Genomic DNA, 9,937 nt, shown 5'->3' on the forward strand with positions numbered 1-9,937 from the left:
ATCATTCAGAATAAGAAATTTTATTTTATAGTGGCATTCTTGTTTTATGCATTTAGATTAATAGATGAATTTGTGGCTGTCTTGGGTACATTTGAAATATTTATGCCCAAAAAGGGTTGTTTTTTTAGTTAGATATATCTGTTATAACACAGGGTAAAATGCAGTTTTTGGCTTATATTTCAAAAACTCCAGCATTTACAGCAAATAAGACAAGAAGTTAAAGTATTTATTAGGCCAAGGTCTACCTGTCCTGAAATTTTCAGCCGCATTGGGTTACTGGTTTTTCTGGTAAAATGCCCCTGAATAGATGATTTTAAAGAAATTTTGCAGTTTTTGGTTATTATCTTGAATATTATTATAGATACAGATAAACTGTTAATAGCAAAAATGTTAAGCAAAGTAAGATCTACAAATAAGTCAATTTGACCAAAATTGTCAATTGACCCCTTTTTGCTTTTGAAGAAAATAGGACGATTCAAAGAACATTTAAATAAATTGAAAAGCCAAAATAATCATTGATGAGAGATTTAACCAAAAAAATTAAGGTGAGCGATTCAGGCTCTTGAGAGCCTCTTGTTTTATTTAGTATTTTTAATAAAATTTGTTGCAAAGTATTTTGTGTTTAACTAAAAGGTGTTTGGTTGTGCTCAACTTTATCTGTAGTTCCTTTAATGGAATTATGTATGTTGCTCAAATACGCACATTCTATTGTACAGTCCAATGCCATACATGGGCAGATTAACTTAGAGGACATTACATAGAAAAGTTACTAAGTTGGTTGGATAAGGTCTTGTGTGAGAAAACATTTTTGACTTCAATTTCTGTGAGATTAATCTATACAATCTCTATTTGTGTTGCTTATCTTATAGCTTTTAATTAAAATGCATGTGTAGTCATGAACAAAAGTACTTTTCTATTCTATAGACATATTTTTTTCCTTAAACATTTAAATACAGTCTTAGGTTAAAATGTTTTAGCCATCAATAGCTTTATCAAACATTCATGGAGTTTTAGAACACACACAGATTGAAGCTCCTCATGATCAAAAGGCAGTACTCAGAGAAACATTTCAATATTTTACTGAAAGATGGAATTTTTATATGACAGCAAAATAATTGTGTTCATATAATGTTATGACCTTCTGGCTGTTAACCTTTGGTCTCTAGACAATAACTGGAGTATAGAGGTCTAGTTCTCAATGAAATTGTACCACAAGGTTCCATACAACAATAGGAAGGTAGGGATTAATTTTGTGGGTTATTGTCCTTACTGTTTATGGAATTAGGGACCAAAAACAAGCATATTCTTGTTTTAGGACAATACCGCTTATATAAGTGTATGGACCTCTATGAAGGTTAAACAGCTTTATACGTGCTCAACCCTCTTTCCTCACTTGGGACAGTGGTGTAACAGCACATCATAAAAAAGGTGTTTCTGATCAAGATGTTAAAATCTACGCTAAAGCCAGTAAAAAGGTACTAGGTTTTAAAAGACAAGCACACTAAGAATGGATAACCCTGAAACGTGGAAATTGATAGATGATTTAAAAGAGATGAACAACAAAATATGTGGAACACGTTCTGAGATCAAAGAAAAGCTTAGAACAAAATAGTTATCAAAGGTACCAGGATTATAATTTTACTAGGCCAGATTCGCGTTTCGTCTACATAAGACTCATCAGTGACGCTCATATCAAAATATTTATAATGCCAAACAAGTACAAATTTGAAGAGCATTGAGTATCCAAAATTTCAAAAAGTTTTGCCAAATACAGCTGAGGTAATCTATCCCTGGCATAAGTTAGTGTTTCGAAATCAAGGTTTTGTATACAGGAAACATACAGAATGCGACTAGAAGGTAAAGATAGTTACACGTAAAATCAAGAGTTTATGAAAGATATAGCAATAGATCAGAAAGTGCAGCTTCAAATCAGAGAATAGGACAGATTTACCAATTAACTAAGTGGTAAAAAGGGTAAAATAAACATGCCAATTGAAGACAAAAACAACACTTTTTACTAACAATAGAACGAGAAAAATACTTACGATGGAAGGAATATTTAAAAGAAGTTCTTTACCGAAAAGATCAGGATCAATTAGCAATTTTTCCTGAATCACCCATGTAATTAGACATAGATCCATCTTCAAAACAAGAAATACAGAAAGTCATTAAAAGGTTAAAATACAGAAAAGCACATGACACAGACCAATTAAATGCAGAGAAGTGGATAACTCGCACCAAGTATTAAAAACGATATGAGAACATTACAAGAGGATATTCCTAAGAGTTGGTCTAAAGCTGAGACTACTATGTGTTATAGTAGTCCGAGTCTAAAGGCAAGATCATAACAATACCCAAATCAGGATACTTATTAAAGTAACTACAACAATTGGAGGGGAATCACATTACTTTCCATTCCAAGTAAGGTCTTACATTATTCTTATATTAAGAATTGTAGAAGCTGTGGATAAGAAACTACGATAAATCAAGCTGGTATCAGAACAGGTAGCGGCTGCATGTACCACAAATCTGTCCTACAAAACATCTAAACAGTTTTGTGAGTTGCAGAGAAAATTGCTTGTGAATTGTAGATTTCGAAAAATCCTTTGATAGCATACACAAGGGAAGTCTGTGGGAAATTTTGAGCATCTATGGAATACCAAGTAAGATAGTGCAATTCATCAAGCAGTTTTATACATAATCTTTATTTGTCATATAAGTAACATTATACTTGTGACATAAACAAAAGTAACAACAACAATAAAATAACTGAGTTGAACACACACATATCTATATATATACAAGTAAAACTAACTAAGAGTCCCCTGTCCTCAGCTCTAAAGACTGTTTTATGAAGGAACCTGTTTTTTTCACTTGGTTTATATTAGAAGGATTTAGTAGAATTACTAGTTTTTGTGTATCAGATAGATTTGGAAACATAGGATTATCTATTGCTATGTCAACAAACTTATCATGTACCATCAACACTGAAGCTGATACTATTTCCCTTGTAAAATGCCATTAACTGGGTTATGAAAACTACCTATGTAGCAGACTGAGATGGCAACTATGAAACACGCTTGATGATACAGACCATGCTGATGATTAAGCACTTTTGTCACATACTGAAGACCATATGCAGGAAAAGACAAAAAAGTTAGAAAAAAATGCTAGAATGTTTGGATCTAAGATCAATGACAAGAAGACAAAGTTAATGTACCTGACTGTCTGCCATATTTGTAGAAGCGACGCAACTGGATACAGTCGACTTATTTAATTACAATACGTAGTAATTTGTATAGCAACATAAAATGGTGCTGAAAGAGATTTAAAAGTCACAATATGATAGGCTAGATCAGCATCCATTACTAGTATATAGACAACATCTGAAAAACAACAGTCTTTTCAAAGCTGACCAAGCTAAGACTTTATAACAGCTGTTTACTATCTGTGTATTCTCGAGTGCTGGAGAATGACTGAGAAAGACAATTTCTCATAGGAAGATAATGAAACTATTCTTGCAAGATAACACCTTCATCAAAGACTTACATGAGATCACAAACACCAAGGACATGGAGACGTTGGTTGATATAAAAGAGATGGAGCTTGGTCTTGTTCTATGCAAACCATCTGAAGACAGTTAGACACCAAAAGGTAAAAGAAAAAGAGGAAAACAACGTGGAGGCGTACAATAGAAAATAGTATGAAGGAAAGAGAATATATCTGGGGTACAGTGGAAAGAAAAGCCAATAACAGTAAAGAGAATATATCTGGGGGACAGTGGAAAGAAAAGCCAACAACAGTAAAGAGTGAATATAAAATAGAGACAAATGGCTTGGTTAAGTATAACGAAAAGAAAATAATGGGCCAATTGAATTAATAATAGTGGAAAATAGAATATAAAGTTTAAAGCATACAAAAAAGGACCTCCCCCATCCTGACCTTCCTGCAATTGCTGGTTGATAAATAGTATGGTACTTTTTGCTATACAGTTTGTTAGCATGTTTTCATTTAGCCAAGAAGCATACTTGTAATACAAAAGAAAGTCGTTTGCAGATATTGGGTATTTCTACAAAGAAGAAGATGTGGTATGATTGTCAATGATACACCAACTATACACCAGAAACCAAATGACGTGGATGTAAGCAATTATGGCTAACACCCCTCCTTACATATAAACATATATAGACGATCCGAGTTGTCTAGTCACGCCTAACTAGAAGTCTTCACAACCTTTAAAACGAAACTTCAGCAGATCAAAGTACTAGACAAATCAGACTCTTTATAAAAAAAAAGACTACCGGTATGGACAATTCGGACAGTCTTGATATTAAAGGCAACTAGGACAGTCTTTTGGACACTAATTAGACTCTTGATAGACATAATTCAGTCCGTTTGGCCTTCAACAATGAGAAAAACAAAAAAGCATGATCAAATGTTGATCAATTATAACGACAAAAATAGATAAGTGATTTATGCTAATCCAATGATAAAATTAAATATTGCAGTCAGCAAACACTAATTTATATATTCTTGACATATGCTTTGCAAATAAAGAGTGTCGTAACATTACCCTTTTCTTGATCAGAGACAGTGGTGTAACAGCTTTACAAAGTATAAAAATCAGTTGAAAAAGGATTGACTCGTCGGAATGACATGTAGCACAAATCAACTAACAAAAAGACAAAAGAAACCAAACACCAATTTTCAAGACTGGCATTTATTAAATGATATAGTTGAAATCTCAATACACAACTACAAAAAATATCCTGTTTACAAGACTTCAATTTCCATCAGTGCACATCCAATGGGAGCGGCGTAAGTACGTCAATCATTAGCACGAGAAAGTCAAAATATAAGTATCGACATGATAGGCCAATAAGTATGGCAACCCATTTTGCTATTTTTTCTTACTTCAAGATATCTCATAAACTTTATTTAATTATTCAAAACATTATGTTTCCTTTATCGTACAAATTTAACTGCACAGATCAGATATATATCAATAGAAAGCTTTTTTCTAACCAATTGTCACATGATCTTTAAACAGAGAGCTAGTACCGGTCTAATAACTCGTGAGTAGTCTACTTACTATACTATAGTAGGTATTCTTCTTCTTTAGGTTTCTAGCGATCCTTCAATTATTGAAGATTATTCGCCGGACGTCGACTATAAAATTTATAATTTACACTTTAATTAGCTGAGTTTCACAGGAGCGGGAGGATCGAAAACCATGTTGTAAGTCATATAATATTTTATTTTTTTCCAGATGGTTCATTATGCTACTAGCTACAACATGTTCTAATAGTTTGCAGCAGATGCAAGTCAATGATATTGGGCGATAGTTTATATGAACGTGTTTGTCGCCTTTTTTTGAATGCTGGACATACACTTGCGTGACGCCAGTCGTCTGAGATCTTTCCAGAGTTAAGTGATGTTTGGAATATGATTGATAAGATGGGAGTGATAGATGATTACATTTTTAATTTTTTTCATGGATGAGATCAGGTCCAGCAGCTTTGTTGTTATTGATATTATTTAGAAGTTTTTCTTTGCCATGTTTTTGTATCTTAATATCAGGCATCTGTGGATGTTTACTTACACCCTAATAATCATAAATATTTAACACGGTTCAGTTCATTTTGATTCAAGATTAGAATAGCTTATTGTAAAGAAACTTGTTTTACAAAAGGGATGTTGGTTGGTACAATAGAGACAAATCAATTCTTCCTTATTCCTATTAAACAAGAACACCAATCCATTCAAATTAGTATACTAGTATTTGAATTTAAAAAAATTCATGGACATGCAAGTAAAATAGAAAGTAATGTATTTACTTGTTTATGTTTTTCATTTAAAACAGCTGCGACCAACTAACTTTTGATGAGGACACCTTTTTGTATTGATATAATAGTTCACATAGTTTTTGATGGCTAATTTCACACGGAAGATAGCTAACAGGAGATATTTTAAATAACCGAAGAATAGAATCGACTGCATTTGAGATTTTCTTTGTAGAGTATGCAAAGAGAGCAAGGCAAAATGTTCAGAACTATATATGAATAAAGTAAATATAGTGCAAATCAAACTTAATGGAAGGCTTATTGAAAATTTTAGAACAAGAATTAAGTAATGCAATTGTTTTTGTTTGTTAGTCTGGAAATTTTCTAATTTCTTGATATGTTATACTTTTTAGAAGTTTAAAATACATTTTACAATATATTGAGAGAACGATTACAACAGATGGCTATGTCCAAAACAACTGCTATGCCATCACTAACAGAAGAAGAGACCAACTTCCTTAGATTCGCTAATCTTCTAATTCGTATTGCACCAAAAGCTGTTCGGGTTGTATTTGATAAGTCTTTCCAACCTTGCGGATTAAATGTGGTGTTGACTCAGTCAAAAGGAAAACTGAAAGTTCTGAATCAGAGAAAAATTCTTAACAAGTCTCAGATGGATTTACTTTATCCTTCAAAAGGTATGGAAAAAATTCTTTACACAATATTATATATATTATATATAACCCTGGTTTCAAAACCGTCACATTTTCCTAAACTAAAAGATGTCACAAATTGAGGAAGTTTAATAAATAATTAGGAGATGAAGATGAAGAAAAATAACACTTGTTGTTTGCAATATGCATTCGTTTGATCTTTTAATGTTAATATAGATTAGACAAGCTAAAATATTCACTGGGTAGCATTGAAGAAAGGTTTATAAAGCAATGGGGTCAATACTGCTGATTCCAAAAGGTGAACTATCAACTGTCCCCGAAGTACCACCCACCAAAACCCAATACTTGGGCAGAAGTAGACTTTTTGTTTTCTATGACCAGATAATGATACTTAATACTGTGAAGTAAAGAAGTGAAAGATACAAAAGGGATATTGACACGCATAGGTCGAAAACTAAATTGACGATCATATGACAAAAATAAAAAAAACGGCCAAAAGACGAACAACAATACACAAAACACATAGAAAACTAAAGACTGAGCAACTTGAACCCAATAAAAACTGGGGCTGACATCAGGTGCTCCGGAAGGGTGAGAAGATCCAGCTCCACATTTGACAACTGTCGCGTTGCTCATAAATGCACAAACCAGGCGATAAGTCTAATGCAGTCACATTCGAGTAAAAGAGGGCGGAATTGTGGCCACGACAATTCGAGCATATTAATTGTCATATGTGACACATTTATTCTATAATGACTAACAAAGTTGTGATGAAGCCCGTGAAATTTTCGAATTTAACTTCACCACCTGGAACTCTTGGTTTAATATCTTCATTGTAAGCAGCAACTGTGTATCAAAGAAATCATGATAGGAAATGCAAACCTCTAGAACATCGCATTAAGTTCGAGATAAATACTCCATACTCAAACGCTGATGGAGTGTCGCTACACAGAAATCGAAACTTCACAATTGGGAAGCTGAAATCCTCTGTTGTATTTTTAAAAGAACCTCGTTGTCAATTTCTATATGTAAGTCAAGATATGAGACATACTTAACTGTAGGTGCTGTATCCTTTATTTAAAGTTCGATGTGATGGATGCATCCAACATAGTCAGCAAACATCCATGAGAGGATATCATATATCATGTCTATATAGCGGAAATTGAAGTAAAATGATATTTTTTGGTTTTTTAAATGTTATTCCAGTAACATGTGCCATGCGGACGTTAATCATATCAAAGTTTTTCTATCAATGGTCAGTACTGCTGACTATTATTCTATTGTATTAACGTAATTATACCATATTGCTCAAGTGAACAATTTCATATGAAAGGGTTTCTAGACCTCATTTTCATTATTGGTCAGCGTTGACCCTAGACCTCTTTATTTGTACCATAAGCAAACGTCGTAGCTGAGCTTAACCTCGTTTGTATGGTTGCTTAGTCAACGTCTTTTCCTAGTTTTGTCATTTGTGTAGAGAAATCAAGTACTGTATCAGCTATATGTAGTGTAGCATTGATATAACTGAGGATATTTCCGTTTGACAGTGTTCTCCGAACTGGTAATAGTTCATGATAAGAGTCTAGTTTTGGTGATTAGGTCCGTTCATCAGATACAATAAGTAATAAAACATTATTCAGTGTATTAAAAGATAATAGGGTGTTCTTGACTATCTGAGAAAATTCGTCCACTTTTTATTAAGCTGTTATCACATTGTTGAATTATTCGAAAGACTAAGGAATTTCTTTCACAGAACATAGATTATTTGACAAAACCTTTCTGAATTTTAGGTTCTCAATTCTCTTCGATCTCATATTTGATGTGGCTTTCCAACTATTTGTATTTTAACTGTAATGAGGAGTCTTATGAAGACCGATTGGTGGACTTCGGCTGTTGTCTGCCCTTTGGTCGGGTTGTTGTCTCTTTGACATATTTCCAATTTCCATTCTCAATTTTATGAATTGCGTATCTTGCGTTCAAAAGTATATGCTTGGTATCTATGAGTTTGAATTAATTGTTTAATGGTCAACATTGAATTAATTAAGGCGAAAGAGTTTACCGACATTGTAATCGCGGAAATCGATTAAATATAGACTTATCAAGGTAATAATAATAAAAAAAAAACATGAGAGAAGCGCACACAATGCAATGAAGAAAGACTAGTTACGACAACAGAGTTGTGCATGCATAAAAGAGGGACGAAAGATACCGGAGGGAAAGTCAAACTAACATGGCGAATCCAGATTCAATCAAAATGTCACAATCGGGAAAAGGGCACAATCTGTAAAATTACAGGTCAGACGACTATACTAGAATCAAGACCTAAAACCTCGCAAGCATGATGCTCAGTGAGCTGGGATAATACTCATTGAATTAGTCAACCAATCGTGACGGTAACCATAAAACTAATGACTTAAGACGTTATTCCTCTTAATTATGGTTGAGGAGTTCTTGTGTAAGAAACGCACCCCTGTAAGCGAATGTGAACATGCACGAGTTTAACACACACTTATGATCAATAAGCAGGCAACATGATTATGTTGGGGTTATTTCTACATTTCTATATGTGTACATTATCATGTTGAGATTAAAACAATAGTGTTTTATAGGAAACTCTAAGTCATCGGATATGGATCTTACTCTAATGATGTGTTTATAGCGCAATTTGCAAAAGATGAAAATAAAGGATACACTTCCAGTAGCAACATTGATTAGCGAAGAAGCAGATTTATCTCGGATAAAATATTATCGGAACTGGATAGCCCATAACACAAATGGTTACATCGATAAACAATATTTCCTAGCGATGTGGATAAATATTTGCGAGGTAAATTAGTTTAAGTATACTTAAATACAGGTGTTATTAGATCGACACAGAGACGAAAGATACCAAAGGGACATTTAAACATATAAGTCGATTATAAACGCCATGGAAAAAAATCAAAAGACGAAAACAGTATACAAAATACAATATACAAAACTAAAATTTGAGCAACCAAAAAAAACCACAAAAAATCAGTGACTCTTTTATACAAAAAGTACAAAAAAAAAAGAAAGGCCAAAACTATTTACTTTACAGCAATGTATACAACTGTCAGTTTAAGTATGAATCGCATACAAATAACTGTTTAATAGCAACTATTTTCGTGCGATTCTTATAAATTAAACTGACAATTGATACATTGCTATCAAGTAAATTCTTTAAATTCTTAATTCTCAGAGGAAACACAGTTGTCTTCTCCAGGTGTTCAAAAGTAAATAAACTAATGTATACGAATAAAGCGACAGAAAGTTAAAAAGTCAGATTCCATGTGTCACATCCATATGTCATAGGCAACATGAAGGTTTCTTATACATTTTGTAATTAAAACTTTAATATGGCAAATCTAGTGTTTCACTGCATATTTTGACATACTCGTAAATAATCAAAAGTGTAAATCTGAATGTCGATTTTAATATTTTTATTTCAGTTAAATTAGG

Source organism: Mytilus trossulus, chromosome 1, assembly GCF_036588685.1.
Source record: "Mytilus trossulus isolate FHL-02 chromosome 1, PNRI_Mtr1.1.1.hap1, whole genome shotgun sequence".
NCBI classification, from domain to species: Eukaryota; Metazoa; Mollusca; class Bivalvia; order Mytilida; family Mytilidae; genus Mytilus; species Mytilus trossulus.